Source organism: Lissotriton helveticus, chromosome 1_1, assembly GCF_964261635.1.
Source record: "Lissotriton helveticus chromosome 1_1, aLisHel1.1, whole genome shotgun sequence".
Taxonomy (NCBI): domain Eukaryota; kingdom Metazoa; phylum Chordata; class Amphibia; order Caudata; family Salamandridae; genus Lissotriton; species Lissotriton helveticus.
In genome coordinates, this window is record NC_136057.1 from 40,063,936 (window position 1) to 40,083,862 (window position 19,927).

The window sequence follows — 19,927 nt, forward strand, 5'->3', positions numbered from 1 at the left end:
CTCAGGCCACCCTTCTGTCCATGCCTGCTCCTTTCATGCCCTGAGACTGCCCCTTCTTTCCATGCCTCTTCTCTTCTTGCCCTCAAACTACCCTTCTGTCCGTGCCTGTTTCTTTTATGCCCTGAGACTGCCCCTTCGGTCCATTCCTGCCCCGTGCCCTCTGACCGCCCCTAAGGCCCATGACTGCTCTCTTTGTGCCCTCTGACTGCCCCCTCTATCCATGCCTGCTCCATACGTGTTCTCAGACCACCTCTTCTTTCCATGCTTGTTTCCTTCGTGCACTCTGTCTGCCCCTTGTGTTCATGCCTGCTTCCTCCGTGACCCCCGACATCCCCTCCTGTCCATGCTATCTCCAGACATGCCTTCTGGCTCCCCCTTCTCTCCTTGCCTGCTCCCTTCGTGCCCTCTAACTATCCATTATCACCATGCCTGTTCTCTTTGTGACCTCCGACTACCCCTCCTGTCCACGCCTGCTCCATATGTGCCTTCAGACTTCCCCTCCTGTCCATGCCTTCTCCCTTTGTGCCCTCTGACTGCCCCCTCTATCCATGCCTGCTCCATACTTATTCCCAGACCACCTCTTCTTTCCATGCTTGTTTCCTTCGTGCACTCTGTCTGCCCCTTGTGTTCATGCCTGCTTCCTCCCTGACCTCCGACTTCCCCTCCTGTCCATGCTATCTCCAGACATGCCTTCTGGCTCCCCCTTCTGGCCATGCCTGCTCCCTTGTGCACTCAGTCTGCTCCTTGTGTCAATGACTGCTCCATTGGTGCCCCCTGATTGACCCATCTGGCAATGCCTGCCCCCTTCATGCTCTCAGACTACTTCTTCTGTCCATGCCTTCTCCGCCATGCCTTCTGACTGCCCCTTCTATTTATGCCTGTTTCCTTTGTGCTCTCAGCCTGCTCCTTGTGTCCATGCCTGCTCCATTCATGCCCCCCAATTGACCATTTTTCCATGTCTGCTCCCTTCGAGCCCTCAGACTGCCCCTTCTGTCCATGCCTGCTCCCTTTGTGCCCTTAAACTGCCTCTTCTGTCCATGCCTGCTCCTGTCTGTTCTCAGACTACCACTTATAACCATGCCTGCTCCTTACGTGCACTCAGACTGCTTGTTCTGTCAATGCCTGCTTCCTTTGTGCCCTCAGACTTCCCCTTCTGTCCATGCCTGCTCTCTTCGAGCCCCAGACTGCTTCTTCCGTCCATGCCTGCTACCTTCGTGTCCTCATACCACCCTTCTGCCTATGCCCTCAGACCACCCTTATGGTCTTATGTCCATGACTGCTCTCTTTGAGCCCACTGACTTCCCATTCTCTTCGCACGATACAGGAAGCACCCAGGCTCCCCTAGCGAATCACGATGCTGCTGTCACCAGCATGACAGCAGCGTTTTGATTGGTCTGAGCGCCGCGGTTGGGCTCTCAGACAGGGGTTGGGAGTCTGTGCGTGTTCTCCACCCAGGCTGTGCAATACAGCCCGGTGGAGAATATGCTAAGTGCGCATGACTGTTTGGCCGGCCCAAGTCGGCTGTCCGAACCATCTTGCACACTTAGAAAGTGCCACCACTCCTCCCCCTGCTCTGTGGTCAGTCCTGCCCGCCCCGCCCGCACCTAGGGAAAAATAAATTCATAATAACATTGTGTTATCATTTTCTTTCCCTGTGGGACGACGCTCCTCTGCCTTAACGGATGAGACACCGCTGGGTCAAAGATAGGAGGGCCATGGAGCAGAGTGGAAAAGAGTAGAGACGAGAGGAGTAGAGTGTCCTAGAGTGGCGTAGAGTGGCATAGATGGCATAGAGTGCAGTCGAGCAGAATGAAGTGTCATAGAGTGGAGTGTCATAGAGTAGATTGTTGTAGTGTTGAGTGTAGTAGAGTGGAGTGGCGTAAAGTGGAGTTGCGTAAAGTGGAGTGGCGTAAAGTGGAGTGGCCTAAAGTGGAGTGCACAGAGTGGAGTGGCACAGAGGGGCATAGGGTAGAGTTTCGTAGAGTGGAGAAGAGTGTTGTCGAGTGGAGTATCGTGGAGTGGAATAGCATAAAGTGGAATGGAGCAGCGTAAAGTGCATCGGAGCAGCGTAGAGTAGAGTGCCCTAGAGTGGTGTAGAGCAGAGTTGTGTAGAGTGGGGCACACATGATGTCGTAGCACACTGCCATTTTTTCAACTGAACGTGACCATTACACTTTCACAGACATACAGTTTCCTGATCAAACTATATTATTATTATTATTATTATTATGCATTCTTATATAGCGCTCGATTACCCGTAGGCATCTCGGCGCTTGCCTTGGGAACCCGTCCTGGCTTTTCCCTGTGAGATACCCGTACTTGGGCATCCCCCAAGGTGAAAGCCAGGCATCCCGCCGCGGGGGGCCGTAGTGGAGATTAAGCAAGCTCTTGCCCAGAGCTGCAGAGTGTGAACCCGTGATTCGAGTAGGCACCGAAACGAGAATTATCGAGTCCGTGGATATTTTGGGCTCAAGACCCTGCCGCGTCGGGAATTGAACCCTGGTCCCGGGTCTGACCTCTGCTTCAGGGTCTACCTCCTCTAACCGGTGAGCCACACTTCTCCACAATATAGTGCACAAAATGTAATGTGTGGAAATGACATCACCTAGTGTATTGATTTGTTTTGGTCGCATTAAAATATTTGTTTCCACCACACTTCAGAATTGCAAAAAATGTGCTTCTTTTGTGATTTTCCTAATGCTCATGTATTCTGAAATATTTGCACTGTTCATGTGTCCCAGTACTCAGCAAGATTGCCACATAAATCCTCTCACTTTGAAGTCAGAGAAAGATAAGTGAACACCAAGCTCCCTGGAAGTCAGAGCCTGACATTTGACCTCTGTCTTTGAATCCACAGCAAATGTGACAAGATAAGAATACATTAAAAGGCCTGTTTACAGAAAGCAAGCTTTCCTGGAACAATATAAGGAGCCTTGTAAACAGGCTGTGCTCCACAGGAGGGGCATAGACACCCTAGACGGAATGAAACAAATAAAGGTAGCAAATGGAAAGCACGCAACTGTGTGTTACAAAACAAAGTTCTCCTGGTTGAAGTGTCGGCCTGCAGAATTATTTAAGGCACTGTGAGTCATGTATACAAAAGGATTTTAAATTCCCAAATGGTGCAAATTGCTATTTAGGTCCATTTCCAAATGCAAAACCCTCTCTGCATATGTAAAAGGCAATTTTGTTAAGTCCAATTTGCGATTCCTTCCATTTGGTGATCTCTATTTTTGTGATTCCAAATAACAAATTGCAAATAGAAATTTCCAATTTGCGAATCGCAACTAGTGTGTATGAAGAATTATCCTAACTGCGACTAGGTGCAAAATGCAGTTTTAAGGCATGCAATTACCACCGATTCAAATCTGCTATTAGTCAGGTGCAACCTATATAATGTGGCCCATAATGCACCAGGCCATTTCAAGATATATAGTAAACTGTCTCAAGGTGATTTTTGCATTGGTTTCCTACTAAGCTGATATAAACTATTTTACATCCATGTTAGCATCCAGTGCAATGATCAAAACTAATGGAGGGTTCCTTAACTCCTTAGGAGACAGTGCCTATACATATAAATACAGGTACAAAAGGGGGTGGTGATGGACGGAGCATCTGAACCAATCAAACACTCACACCCAGTCAAAAGATCTGGGTTTAATCCATCACCGTTCTTTAGCCCACTCTGCCACCCCAGTTCAGACATGGCTATATGCAAATCAGTCTGACCCTATGCTTCATGGGAACAGTCCAGCCCGAACTGGGAAGCCAAGAAGTAGGCTCGAAGGTCGGGGACCACCAGGCCACCATCATAGATACCCCGCTGCTGTTTCGCTGGTGAAATTCGGGCCATCCCCAGTCCCATAATAAACATCTCAGGATACTATTAATTCCGTGGAAATGGGATTCAGGTATCATGGATGGAGTGTTCTGCAGGATGTAGAGCAAACATGGGAGGATCATCATTTTGAAGAGGGCTACCCGTCCCATCAGCGAAAGGGGCAGTGTGCACCAGTGGTTTGTGTCTGTCTGAAAGTGGTCAATCTGGGGAAGAAGGTTACGAAGCACAAATAGTTTCTCGTTTCTGGTGATATAAATCCCCAGGTACGTGAACCCGTCTGTTGCTGTTGGGGCTGGACACCGGAGTGGCAGGGACATTGGTCCCAAAGAGAGTGGAAAGATCAGAGACTTGACCCAATTAATATGGTACCTAGGATAGCTCCCGGAAATGTCAAAGATGTGCTGAATTTTTGTGATCGAGAAGCGGGGTTTGTCACATAAAACAAGGTATCATTTGATTAGAGAGATATCTTCTCCTCCCAATCGTCTTACATTGTAAGTCCCCGGATTAATGGGTCACCATGGACCCAGGCCACTAAGGGCTCAAGGGCTAGAGCGAAAATCATGGGGGACAGCGGACACCCTTGTTGTGTGCCCCTTCTCAGTTTGAAGATGCAGAAGGTGTAGCCATTTGAAGTGTGGCTCAATGGTTAGAGCGGCAGACCCTGATGCAGAGGTCTGGCCCGGGACCAGGGTTCAATTCCCGCCTCGGCGGGTCTTGGGCTCAAAATTCCATGGGCCTGATAATTCTCGCCTCGGTGCCTATTCCAATGAAGGAGCCCCACTCTGCAACTCTGGGCAATAGCATGCTTAGCCTCCACAACGGCCCCAGCAGCGCTAAGGATGCCTGGCTTCACCTTGGGGGTGCCCAGGAGTGGACACCTCACAGGGAAAGCCAGGATGGGTTCCACAGCGGTATTCGTACAAGCGCCTTGAGACCCTTGCGGGTGAGTAGTGTGCTATACAAGTATCAATTTATCAATTTTTAACCCTAGCTTGTGGCGCTTCATAGAGGAGAAAAAACCAGGAACAGAAGTTGGGGCCAAAGCCCAGTCGGGGTCACGCTGCAAAGATTTAGTTCCATTCCAGACTGTTGATAGCCTTTCGGGCATCAAGGTAGAGGACTGCTGCATCATCCACGCTATATGCCGCTGTCAGGTGAAGTACCCCACAGAGCCGTCTCAGTGTCAGGTGGGTGCTACACTTTGGCATGATACAACTGTGAGAAGTTGGCCTGATAGGTGATGTTTCCAATTCTGGAACCACCTGTTATCAGACCAAACAATCCCTTATGGTGTCAGGTTGTAAGTCAACCTTGTTAGACAAGCTATCCTAGGGGTAGCATGGACTAAGCAGCCTAAAGGCTTAACTTAAGAGGTCGTGTTAAGCGAGCTGTTTTACCACATACAATCCTGTAATATCAAATGAAAGGACACCACACAAGTATATATTATAAAAATATATGTATTTATTACTAAAAACAATCCCCAGTATTCTTTATGAATAAAGGGGCACAAGCGTTAAATCAAAAGCACAGTTTAAACATACAAAGTTGCACAATTATGGATGAGGGCGGGTGGCCACTCAAACCATATACTAAACAAGTGGTATAAGAGATACCAATCGAACAGTGGTTAGGCCTATGGCCTAGGGAATCACTGGGAGCAGTCGGGACAAGCAATGCTGAAGTCGGGAGAGGCCCACGGGATTCGGGAGCAGTGCAGAAAGCGCACGCATGCACCAATGTTAACCAATGGTGCATAAAAGTTGCAAAGTTAAAGTTTAAGGACACTTCCGCTGAACCTAGAGGAACAAAACTTAAGACACAGACCCTAGAGATGTGTACCAGTGTGGCAACACCGGCGGAGCAAAGTTACCTCACCCACAGGAAGCGGGTGCACAGGGTCGAAGTTGAGTCGGGTTTCGTCACGCAGGCTCTTGGTGCTTGAAGCTGAAAGGGCTGCAGGCGGGGTGAAAGAGAAGTGTCCGGTGGAGTCCTGTGGAAAAGTAAATTTTGCCATGTTATATGTGCCTACGTGTTCCCCATGTTATGTCATATGTGCATGATCGATATGCATGTATCCCCCTCTGATCGATTAAAGACGCAATTACAGTTGTGTCCATCTCTAGTATGTTAGTTTCCAGTCTTCGTGGAAGCTACGAGTACTAGGCCTATGTAAACCTACGTTGCCACGTTTTACAGTGTGCACGTTAATTCATTGAATTATCCCCGTTTCTAGGCCTCAAAAGGGCCCGGACCCAGATTCAGCTCCTGTTTTCTGAACCCTCTCCGAGGAGCGATACAGCCCCCACCTGTATCCCTGACCCTTAGCTTACTTTCATGCCTCGCAGTGCCCGGCTCGGCCTGGCTCTGCCTCCCAGTCTGCCAAGAGTATGTTATGTTTCTAGTTATCAGTCCAGCCCTCCTTCTCTGCATTCCTAAGCTACTGAATCGCATCAATAGTTTCCGTCATGGTCTAGCCTTTATGTCTCCATGTAAGAGAAATACTGTATTAATATTCATAAGATATTCCTCGCACACGCACTACATGTAGAATAATGCATGCACCAGTCTTAGCGTCTGTTAGCCTTTATCCCGATAACTTTTGGATTCTATCAACATGTACTCTAAACACCAGATACTAGATATGCCTGGGTACATGTCGCTCTGACACTCCAGACTTTAGTCTCCTCTTCTAGCGCAGAAGTCATAGCCCCCAGTTCTCCCTAGTAACACGTCATTGCCAGTTTGCGCGCACCACTAGGTTAGAGGTCCCAGCTGCTCAGGTAGCCCCCTCCATGTTTCCGCCCCGTTTTATGACATATTCTGTTACGTTTACATCACATGTCTATGTATACGCCCTGTACACGCCTTCTTGTTACTTCATCTTGTCCTTATCTTTCGCGACTGCTACAAATCACGCCTACTGCTACACCTACTGTATTGAATGCAATGTATTTTGTTTAACTATATATACTAATGTACTGTTATTAAAAGTTACTGCCTTACTCCCAGATCCTGCCCCCGGCAGCTGCCATCCTATTCCCGTACAGGCTGTCCCGTTCCTGTCCTTTATGCCTGATTAAAGCCTGTATACTTCAGCTACCTCGTATCTTGACTCTTATTTATTGAGCTACCTGTTTATTGATTAATTCCGAAAAATAGTACCGGTAATATTTATTTATTTACCACATAATGGCGCCCGAATAGGGACTTGCCCTTTCCCCACGCGCCGGAGAAGCCACGCAGGCCCCCTGATCCTCTGCAGCCGTGACGGAACCATACCGTGCACGTGCAGATATTTCTGCTTCAAGTATCCCTCAGGCCCACGGAGGAGACGGAGGTTGCGGTCCAGCGTCCAGACGAGGCGGTGAGGAACACGGCGAGTCCCGACCAGAGCCCAAGCCGAGAGTCCAAGGTCCGAGGTATCCGGAGGCCCACCTGTAACTGAAGTCCGAAGTTCGTCCGTCCGTCGTCGTAGCAGTCCAGTCCAGTCCGAGGCCTTCCGTTCTTGCTGCCCGGTGAGTACCGTTGCTGGGGTAGTATCTAGACAGGGTCAATTGATTTGTCTCTGGTCCGTGGGTTTGGGTACGCAAATCCAACACGAAGTGTTCACTTAGGTGGACGCGGGTCCTGACGTGTCTCTTTATGGGACCGGTAAGTTTCGTGCTGTTTTAGCAGTACATCTAGTCATTCTAGTCAGTTCTGTTCTCGAGAAATTCATGTGTTCTGTTTTCAGTATTTCAGGTAATATTCTGTCCGAACTGTTATTTTAAATGTCATTTCATGTGTTTTCAATGTCGTGGTATGAGTGATTTGTTTTCTTACAGTTATTATTGTGTTTATTGTGTATTGTATTGTGTCCAGACTCCAGCCTAGTTATGCCTCTGTTCTCAAAGTTACGTCAGTTAAAAACTAGAAAAGGTCTGCTCGAGGAAGCAGTTCCTGTCCCGCCTAGGGACAGTCCAGGTCATTTTATGTATCAAAAGCATGGCATAAGTGCCATATTATATCTAGACTTATGGGTGGAGTATACCAAAGAATTAGAAGAAAAGTATAGATGGCCCGTATCAGGTACGTGGGATGCCGAGTGCATCATGCGAGTAGAAGAAGCATTATGGAAAAAGAAAGCCAGACAGTCCCAGAGAGATGCCATCGAGTTATGGCGCAAAGAATCTCATAAAAGAACAGAAAAAGAAATCAGAAAGTCAGAATTAAGTAGAGAATCCTCAGAAAGAGCCCAAGAAAGGGAATTAATCGAAGTAGGTGAACGAGTTAAAGCCGAACAGTCAGACAGACAGAGAAATGCCCTTATTAAGGGTATGTATCCTCTTCTTGCCAAGGGCTTGCCAAAAGCAACCCCGGAAGCACCATGTAATTTTCCGCCGCCATTAATTCCGATTAAGCTACGTCACAAACCGACCGCAGCTGATATTTTTCTCTCGTCCTACTTGGACGACACCGTCCCAGAATATGCAAATCCTGTTCCGCCAGCTCCAGTAAATAATGTAATTCCTGTTCCTCCAGCCACCGGGGCACCTGTTACAGCACCTGTTACGGTACCCCCGGTCCAGCCCTTAGTACAGGTACCCGCTACATCGGTCACTCTGCCAGCACGAAGAGTATCAGTCGACGATTCCAGTTTAGGAGCCGCGGGGGGATGTCCTCCCTGTACCCCGCCGCAACACAAACGTCTGTCGTTTCTCGAGTTACATGAACGTGCGTTACAGCGTACACCCAAAACCCAGTCCGTTGCAGATATCAGACGAGCTCTCACCGAATGCCGTTATGATTCAGTCCCAGGCGAAGATAATATGGTCATATATTCATTGCGTGTAAGACGGGTGACCGAGTATTTGGACACCCTACCGAATATGAAAGAAGATCTAGACAGAATATATCGTTTCATCCGTACAGGAGAAGATCCAGAAAGTATTGGCGAAGTCATGACTCAAAGGAAAGCCGAGACTCAGCTCATGCTATTAAAGTTTCTGATTAATTGTTTAATAAGGGAACAAGATTATCCGACTAAAGATCCGATCGAAATGAGAGTTCTGACAAAGTGGAGTGATAATATAGCCGAGGGTAGACACAAGACACTCAGTTGTATAGAGAGTATATATAGGAAAATTCGTAAGGAAATAATAAGGTTACACGAGAAACGTAAAGCAGCACAAGTAAGCGAGAAAGAAGACAACACTGATACCGAAGAGGTAGAAGACGAGAATACCGCCAGAATAGCGTATGTAGGTAAATCTAGATTTCCCGACCGACATTCACGCCTAGAACACAAGAATGTCTTTCCTCCTCCAGCACCAGAACAAGGTTCTCTAGAGCAAGTGTTTCAAGCTACCGATCACATTCTGCAATCACGAATCGGTTATAGTGAACTTAGTACTATGCATGAACAAGAACTAGCCCGATCAGCAGTCCGATGGACTACTGATTCTACCACTTTTCCAGACGAAATAGTGGCACAAATGTTTCTGAAACTGCCCCCAGCCGAGCAGCGACTGGTGGGTATGTACATGATCCAGCACCTCATCACACTGTATGAGGGACAACATTCTGATCCAGGTCCGTTACATGATGTTCTGAACGAGTTACTCCAGTATAAATGGAAAGGTTTAGGTACCGATTTAAATAGTGTCATTCTAGAACAGCGCCACAAATATAGAACGTTTTTGAACCCGCATTTTGTTCATGTCTCACCTCCAGAAAGTAAACCATTTTACATAGAAAGACAGCATCCGTTACGAGAAGTACACCCAGTTAGGACACCGGCTGGTGAAATGCAACGAGTATTTGTTTACACCCCTATCACAAAGATGGAACTCTTAGAGATGAAGAAATTAATTCCCTGTCACGATAAAGATCCAGCAGGGTTCCATCGAGAATTAAAAGACATGCTCCGTATGGGAGAATACACGTATCCAGATGTCATTAAAATGCTAAAGGTCTTGTTGCCCGCAGGGGTATATGAAAAACTCAAGGAAAAAGAATGGGAGGTGGGGGAGAAAAAGATTGATTGGGCAGCTCTAGAAGCTGAAGATAAAATACGAGTACCAGGTACCGGTCTTGGGGACAAATGTAAAGAATTGCCCGAGTTATTGATACAAGTTTTGCCAAGGTTATTATCCACAAAAAAGGAAGATTGGGATGCAATATCAGCCTGTAAACAGAAACAGGATGAAGACACTAGTGATTTTTATTCTAGATTTGAAAAATGTTTTATTATTAACAGTGGTTTGAAGACAAGTAGCGAGTCATACCCTCATCTTTTTGTTACTAAACTAGTCGAGAATTCAAGTCCACAAGTTAAAAATCGAGTTTTGAAAGTCGAAAGTACCTGGCAAGCTAGTACCCCGTCACAGATGTTACAAATGCTCCAGTATCACCAGAACAGAATCAGGGAAGAGCAAGAACATGAAAGAAGACGTATGAAAGACACGAAATTGAAAGTACTAGTTGCACAATCTGTTCCACAAGACAGTCAGAAGAGGGGTCCGAACCAAGCCAGTCATCCTGCAACTCCTGTTAAAGGGACATGCAATTACTGTAAACAGCCAGGTCATTTTATAAACGAGTGTGCAGTTCTGAAACATAACATAGCAACTGGTAAAACTAAAGAAAGACCACGTCCGCCTAGACAAGAACAAGTTTCACAGACTGCTCAGTCACCACAGAATGCACAACAGACAGTTCCAGCACCGCAGCCCATCGCTGCGACACAGCATGTTACACAGCAGATGTACCAGTATGCCCAGACAGAGTACCCAGAGTATCAGCAGTATTCATGAAACAGCCTAGAGAGGGAGGTAGCCTTGCCTCTCATCGAGATACCTGTAGATCAAGAGGGTCCCTATGTACACAGTCAAGTATTAGGGAAAGACAGAAAGTTTCTGATTGATACAGGGGCAAGTAGGACTACCATCAGTCATGACGAGGTTCCAGGGGCTCCGCTCTCAGGCTCTAAAAATGTTTCCCTTGGATTTTCAGGAAAGCCTATTGTGAACGAGATTTCGAAACCAGTTACCCTAGAAGTTGGTCCATTGTCCCGAACTACTGATTTGTTACTTACTAAATCATGTCCAGAAAATTTGTTAGGTATTAAAACTCTGAAAGAATTAGGTGCAGTTATTTGCTGCTCCCCAGAAGGAATCCGATTGTTTTTGCGTGACTTTAAAGGTCACTATGTATTACGTGATTTTGATCCAAGATTGTCAAAGGTACCGCAGCATTTATGGGCGCAAGGTCCAACTGATGTAGGTTTTATGCAAATCACACCCCATTGTGTGACTCTCAAACTAGGTGTAGTCTTGCCACGAATCAGACAGTACAGATTGCCACCTGAGGCTGTAGCAGCCTTATCCAAAATCATTGACGAGCTTATTGTTCAAGGAGTGGTTGTAGAAACTGACTCCAATGTATGTAATTCTCCTATCATTCCAGTTATGAAACGTACTGATCCAAATGCACCTCCAGTATATCGATTAGTGATTGACCTCCGAGAACTTAATAAATGTATCATACCCCAGTATCCAGTAGTCCCAGATATTTCATCCCTATTGACAGCTATTGATTCTGAAGCTACATTTTTCACTGTTATTGATCTCAAGAATGCATTTTTCAGTGTCCCGATTCATCCTGACAGCCAGTACCTTTTCGGTTTTTGTCTAAATGGAAGGAGCTATAAATTCACACGAGCTCCTCAAGGTTTCACAGAAAGTCCTAGCATTTACAGTCAAGCACTTAAAAGACAACTAGACAATATTCACATGCCAACTGACACTGCCCTGCTCCAGTATGTCGATGATCTACTGATCACAGCCCGTTCTGAACGTGATTGCGAGCGTGCGTCACTTACAGTTCTGTATTTCCTTGCCGAGATGGGGCACAAGGTGTCCCCTTCTAAGCTTCAGTTCTGTGTCCAGCAAGTGATCTACTTAGGCCACTTACTGTCCAAGTGGGGTAGGCAGTTGACACCAGACCGTATCCAGTTAATAGCGAGTCTTCCACAGCCCAAGACACAGAAGGAGGTACGTGCTTTTATCGGCCTCACTTCTTACTGCAGACAATGGATTCCTCAGTATGCATTTCTAGCCAAGCCACTGATACAGTTAACGACACAGGAGGCAGCCGTATCGACTGTTCTCCCTTGGACGTCTGAACATACACTTGCTTTTAATGAATTAAAGAAAGCCTTATGCCAAGCACCTGTTCTAGCAACACCGAACTACAGTAAGCCTTTTACACTGTTTGTCACAGAACGTGATGGTTCTGCATTATCTGTTCTCACACAAGATCAAGCAGGACAGTACAAGCCTTGTGCTTATTTTTCTAGCACATTAGATCCAGTAGCCCAGGCTTTGCCTGCGTGCCTCAAGTCAGTTGCAGCCACAGCTCTAGCTATCAGACAAAGTGATTCCATAGTATTAGGACACTCCCTGACAGTACAAGTCCCACACTCCGTGGAAGTTCTTTTAAACCGAACACAGACTCAGCACTTGACCATTGCACGTTTAACAGGTTATGAACTGACACTGTTCCAGCCACACATAGAAATCAGACGCTGCAACGTTCTAAATCCAGCTACACTGTTACCATCAGTTACTTCAAATCCTGCCACACATGACTGTGTGGAAGTTATTAACACTATGACCAAGCCAAGACAAGACCTGACAGACATTGCATTACCTAATCCCGACCTGACACTTTACGTGGACGGTTCATGTATGAGAACTAGTACAGGAGAACTAGTAGCCGCGTATGCAGTGACTACTGACACTGAAGTTATTGAAACACACCGTATTGATACCTTGTCTGCTCAAGCAGCAGAGCTAGTTGCTCTGACCCAAGCCTACATACGTGCCAAGAACCTGAAAGTAAACATATATACAGATTCACGTTACGCATTCGGAGTTGTACACGACTTCGGAGTACTCTGGCAGGAGAGAGGTTTCATGACTTCTCATGGAACCAAGATTCAGCATGGTCTTCTCATTCAAGCTCTGTTAGATGCAATACATTTACCGACAGCTATCGCTATCATGAAGTGCAAGGCACATACGAAAGTTACTGACATCATTTCCCAAGGTAACGATCTAGCAGATCGAACAGCTAAGCTTACAGCTCAGACACCAGACATTCCAGTTAACAAGACACAGACATCCACCGCAGATCCAACTACTTGTATGACAGTTAAAGACCCTACACAAGATGTCATAGACATACAGTTACATGCTACTCCTGAAGAAATCAAGAAATGGTCCGAACAAGGAGGGGTCCAGACAGATCAGGGATGGGTGACGAAGGGAAAAGCCACATGGTTTCTCCCCGACTCTATGGTTCAAGTCATTATCAATACCGCTCATAGTCCAGCACATCTAGGAGAAAAAGCTATGTTAGACAGTATACAGAACCTTTGGTTCAACAAGCACTTACGAGCTGCAGCCAAGCAGAAAGTCCGTACTTGTATGATATGTTGTCAATTCAATCCAGGTAAAAGTGTCCCAGTGGAACAAGGTGGATTCCAACCCCCTGACCACCCTTTTGAAGTCCTCCAGATGGATTATATTCAGATGGAGCGATGTCGAGGTTTCAAGTATGTCCTCGTAGTTGTATGCGCTTTGTCCAGATGGACAGAAGCATATCCAGTCCCAGATTACACAGCCGCGACCACTGCCAGGCAGTTGGTTCGTGAATTCTTTCCCCGTTATGGACTCCCTAGGGTCGTGTATTCTGATAACGGCCAGCCATTCTCATCTGAGTTAATGAAACATGTTTCCCTCTTGTTAGGGTACCAGTGGAAGTTCCATTGTGTGCGCCATCCTGAAGCAGCCGGTCTCGTAGAGAGACATAATCAGACCCTGAAAATCCGTATTGCTAAGACATGTAAAGAGAAAGGTGTAGACTGGTTAGTGTCCCTGCCAGTTGCGTTGTTCTTCATGAGGATGGTTGCACATTCCAGATCAGGTCTGTCCCCTTATGAGGTCGTATTCGGCCGCCCCCCAAACATGTGGGGTACACCTAGACCCCGCAGTATTACAGATGTTTCCAGTAATATGTTGACAGATTACCTAGCTTCCTTGATGTCTGCCCTACACTCTTGTCGTTCACAGGTTGCCGCTGCATTTCCAGACAATACTGAAGTGAAACCGCATGAGGTCGTTCCAGGCAACCTTGTTCTTGTAAGGAACTTTGATCGTTCAAGTCCGCTGGAACCTCGTTGGAAGGAGCCGCGACTTGTCCTCCTGACCACCCGCACGGCCGTGAAGTTGGAAGGCCGCAAGGGGTGGGTCCATCTGTCCCATATAAAGAAGTTCCATGGAGTTCGTGAGAAAACATTTTCAAAGGACATTTCTAAAGACTGCCTAAAAACAGACTCCGAACAGACACTCAATTCTGAACTGAAAGTTCCTCTGTTAGAGAAAACTCCGCAACAGGAGTATAAGTTGAAGCTCCGGTCTAGTAAAATAAGTCAGCCAGTTTAATTGTCTAAGTCCCTCTCGGGTGAAACGGTTAGACAGGTCCCTGACATGTATGAGATAGACCCCCATAGTGAGAGAGTTAGTCAAAACTCTATACGATGTATCGTCGTTCTAAGTTTCTTATTGTTTTTAAGTTTGATGGTTACCTGCACAAGTTATGCATTACATTTATGTTTTCCAATTTCTCATGTAAATAAGTTTTCTAATGCTACGGTAGAGCACACATTTAGTGATCTGCCTCCTCACGAGTTATCTTATCGTCTTGCTATGCGAAACAATACATTTATAAGAATGTTACATTATTCACACCAGACCAGCAATGCTACTAATTGTTGGGTGTGTGGTCGACTCCCCCCTTTCCAGACACCGAAGGGAGTTCTGCCACTCTTTCCTTATCCGTTTTCACACAATGGTTCGCGTGGAGCATGGTCCACGTTAACGTCATCTTCCAATGATATGTCCCTTCTGAATAGAACATGTTTTCCAGACAAGCAAGGTCTTCCCCACAGAACAGGGTTAGATCTAGAAAATTAAGTTTATAATTTAGGTAATTATTCTTCGAATTTTATGGTCCTGAATGTTCAGTCTGATACTACTCCAGACTTACCTGCTATTTCAGTACTACCAGTCAAAGGCGAATTATGTGTCCGAAAGAATGGTTCCGCACATGTAGGACATAGTGATTGTACTACTACTGTCGAGTATAGTGACAGTGGGAAATGTATTTTCAAAGCCTCACGTCATTCTTATTTTGTTTGTGGTCCGACCGCATATGTTCGTCTGCCCCTCGATTGGGATGGAACATGTTACATTGCCTTCCTACTGCCACCAGTTTTTCTAGCCCCATCTGATTATCACAGAAATACACATCTAGTACACGTCAGACATAGAAGGGAATCCCCAATTGTCGATCAAACTGAAACTGCTCTAGAACAGTGTACAGACTTCAATAGAGGTTTCTTCTTCTTTATAGACCCTGTCCAGAATAGTAAGTCAATACGTAGACTAACCAGAACCCTTGAAGCAGTAGTGAATGAGACTACTTCTGCCCTAGGTAACTTAACTGAAGAGCAATCTGCTATGAGATTTGTCGTGCTCCAAAATCGTCTCGTTCTTGACGTCATACTGGCCGATAGAGGAGGAGCATGTAGAGTCATCGGATCTAGTTGCTGCATTTTCATTCCTAATAACGCACCGTCTGTTTATTCAGCTATAACCAGACTTCATAAAATTGCCAATCAGTTACACCAGAATCCAGGCACCTGGACATGGTCCGGTTGGCTCTGGAGTATCATATCTGCCTGGGGATGGAAAGTATTGTCATTCTTAGGTATTGCAGTAATGATCATATTCAGTTGCTGCCTCTGTATACAATGTGGCCCTGCGATTTGCGGCATGTGCGCTACCTCTTGTATTCCTAGTCCTAAGTCCCGTTCCAAATCAATTCGAGACGAGCAAATGATGCTATATGAAATGATAGATGGTATCATGAATATAGATGTTTCCTGATGGAAACGTAGGGCACAAGGAGGGAATGTGGAAAAGTAAATTTTGCCATGTTATATGTGCCTACGTGTTCCCCATGTTATGTCATATGTGCATGATCGATATGCATGTATCCCCCTCTGATCGATTAAAGACGCAATTACAGTTGTGTCCATCTCTAGTATGTTAGTTTCCAGTCTTCGTGGAAGCTACGAGTACTAGGCCTATGTAAACCTACGTTGCCACGTTTTACAGTGTGCACGTTAATTCATTGAATTATCCCCGTTTCTAGGCCTCAAAAGGGCCCGGACTCAGATTCAGCTCCTGTTTTCTGAACCCTCTCCGAGGAGCGATACAGCCCCCACCTGTATCCCCGACCCTTAGCTTACTTTCATGCCTCGCAGTGCCCGGCTCGGCCTGGCTCTGCCTCCCAGTCTGCCAAGAGTATGTTATGTTTCTAGTTATCAGTCCAGCCCTCCTTCTCTGCATTCCTAAGCTACTGAATCGCATCAATAGTTTCCGTCATGGTCTAGCCTTTATGTCTCCATGTAAGAGAAATACTGTATTAATATTCATAAGATATTCCTCGCACACGCACTACATGTAGAATAATGCATGCACCAGTCTTAGCGTCTGTTAGCCTTTATCCCGATAACTTTTGGATTCTATCAACATGTACTCTAAACACCAGATACTAGATATGCCTGGGTACATGTCGCTCTGACACTCCAGACTTTAGTCTCCTCTTCTAGCGCAGAAGTCATAGCCCCCAGTTCTCCCTAGTAACACGTCATTGCCAGTTTGCGCGCACCACTAGGTTAGAGGTCCCAGCTGCTCAGGTAGCCCCCTCCATGTTTCCGCCCCGTTTTATGACATATTCTGTTACGTTTACATCACATGTCTATGTATACGCCCTGTACACGCCTTCTTGTTACTTCATCTTGTCCTTATCTTTCGCGACTGCTACAAATCACGCCTACTGCTACACCTACTGTATTGAATGCAATGTATTTTGTTTAACTATATATACTAATGTACTGTTATTAAAAGTTACTGCCTTACTCCCAGATCCTGCCCCCGGCAGCTGCCATCCTATTCCCGTACAGGCTGTCCCGTTCCTGTCCTTTATGCCTGATTAAAGCCTGTATACTTCAGCTACCTCGTATCTTGACTCTTATTTATTGAGCTACCTGTTTATTGATTAATTCCGAAAAATAGTGCCGGTAATATTTATTTATTTACCACAGTCCAAGGGTGGACTCGAGTCGAAAAGTACCTGAAAGCAGAGGGGACCCAGGACGGAACCAGGCAATGTCGGGCGCAATCAGGTGGTCGTCGAGGAGCTTCTCTCCGCTGTCACGTGGGCTCTGGGGCATCTGCGACATCCAGGAGCGGGTCACGATCTGTCCCACGAGGGCTCTCACCGTCGGCGCAGTCGGCTTCAAGTTTGTAGCAAACAACACTTGGCAAGAGCAATCCACGCGGAACCGGGAGATTGCTTCTCACTCGAACCAGGAGGGTCAGAGTGGGGGCTCCTTTTCAGGGGAGCTGGTGCAGATCTGGAGCAACCAGATTCACAGGTCGAATATCAAAGTTCATCGGTACAGGGGCCACTAGCCAGCTGGCAAGTGACCGGGCCAACGCGTTGAGCCAAATGGAGCAGAAGGGCCCCACGCAGCACTCGTCGAGTGTGGAGGGCTGAACTTCGGTGCAAGATCGGCTCAGGGTTGGGGCTTCTCAAACCCCGGTGTACAGCTTCGAGGGTCACTCGTGGGCTGCACGGTCAGCGTCTCGTGGTCAATTCAAGATGGCGTGCCCCACGCTTCCGGTCGCCTCCACGGGTCTCAGCTCTGCAGGGACTGTGGATCGGGCTGTTGGAAGGCAGGCAAGCTTGATCTCGTCGATCTCTGTCGCTCGAGTTCCGGCGGGAACTGCGACAAAGCAGACGTAGATGGCTGGATGGTGCCTGTTTGCACAGGGTGGTCACTCCTTGACCACAAGGGAGATTCTTCGGGCTTCTACGTCGAGTAGGATGTCGAAGGGTCCAGAATTTCGTTTCTTATGTTTCTTCAGGATAATCTGAAGTGCATTGGCTCTGCTCCCAGTCTTATACTAATTTTGGGGGCTGGATTACCTGCTAGGTCCCCTCCTATGGGTGGGACCCAGGAAGTGGGTGGATACACCCCCTTCCTTTGATCCAGGCCGCCCTGGCACGAGGGCTGGAGTGCCCCAGAACCGGTTTGGCCGGATTATGCAAGGGGCAGCCTTGTGCGCCCCAAGCAGTGTCTGGTTTCTTTCAAACCTCCCTGCTACAATCCACTATCTCCTGTATGGAGGGTGGTAACACCCCCCTGCGACAGGAAACCCTTTGTCCAGGCCCCATTTGGCTGAGTTTCGGTCAGCTTCAGGGGGTCAGACTCTTGTCTGTGGCAGAGGCATCCATTTTGTGGATCTAAGGTCCTTTTAGAAATTAACCGCATTTAAGTAAAGTAACATGTCTTACCCCTCTAGAGGGGTGGAATGCTATCCCCGTCGCCAGAACTGGCGAGGGGATAGTATTCCAAATCGTATGACACCTTACACGACATGTTTTGATAAAGCCAAACCAGAGTTGCTATATAACCGCGAGGATTATAAGGCACTTAAGAGTATATGGTATGGCATTATCCTGAAACAGCTTAGGGAGTTGTTCCCGACGGCTGCAGACAGGCTCAGCTCATGCTAGAGCTCCATCTCACATTAAACCACGCACTCTGCCTCCAGGATTGATGAGGCCTTCCATAGGAGTGGCTCACAGGTTAATATGTGTCCAGATATAGGTTTAGATATAGGTATACTATATCTAAGTAAGGGGTGATTACACCACCTTACCCCAGTTGAGTGATCAGCCAGTTGTGTCAATTTAAGAACCAGCCAGGGGTGGCAAAAGATATGCTGCAGCCCCTGGTAGGCCTTGGTGGCTCCTATGCCCTGGGCACCTATAGTGCATTATACAGGGGCTGACAAGGAGTCCATTTCCAATTGTGGTATGTACCTAGGGTACATGGAATCCATTTTACAGAGAGAGCAGATGGCCTGGGGCCCTGATTAGCAGGGAACCAGGTCAACTAAGTCAAAAAACCAGCTAAACACAGGCAAAAAATCTGGGGTAACCATAGTCAGGTAGCCACCTTCCTACACATCCCCCCCCCCCCCCCAAACGAAAGGAGATAAGGCTATCCTTGGCCAGGTAAGCCTATATTGCCTGAGTGGCCATATAAGGAAGTACCTGCACTAGCATGGGTACCCCCTGTCTCATGGTCCACTAAGCAGTCCCTCACCCTTGGGGTATTAGAGGGTCTCCACCATAGGGAATCACTACCTTGGGTGTGTTTATGCAAAGTTAAAGGCTGGTTTGGATATGGAGTATTGAAGTGAGGCTCCACTAATTTAGGGCTCAGCTTCCTCCAATTATCTTCCACCATGGGTGCCTTTCTTTCTTTAACTGAGTTGCACTGTGCTCTCAGGGTCAACCTCTGGCTACCTAAAGCTGGAGGCTGGGTCCCTCTGTTTGCCTTGCTGGAGGGACAGTTCAGGTTTGGGCCCTTTGGGTCCCAGGTTTGGCTGTGCCCAACAGAATCCATCTGTGGGAGGTCCCTAACTGTTTGCAAGGGGGCTCCCTCAGGAGTTTTTAAAGTTTTCACCTCACTAGGGCTACTAGTTTTGGTGCCCCTAATCTGTTGATGGGGGTGCTTTATTTGACAGGGGGCCCTCTGGGTCTCACTGTCCTTCTTGTCCTCTGCAGCCCTGGGCTGACTAAGGCAAGGTAGAGAGGGGCAGGTTACCTGCTCCAGACTGGGTCCCACCTGAGAAGGGTCCACTGACATCAGAGGCTCCGTCAGGCTAGGCCTAACCACCTCTGGGGCAGTTCCTTCATCAGGGGTAAGATCAGTTCCCTGAGGAGGCTGATCCTTTCCTAAAGTCTGGTGAGGGGGAGATTTTTCGTCCTCCTCTGTGCTCTCAGTTTGTGTGGAGTTATCCATCATTTCAGGCTTCACAACACACATATCAGTTTGAGTTTGGGCTGTGGCCATCACAGCCCCACCAACCTTTTCAGGAGGAGACTCAGTTT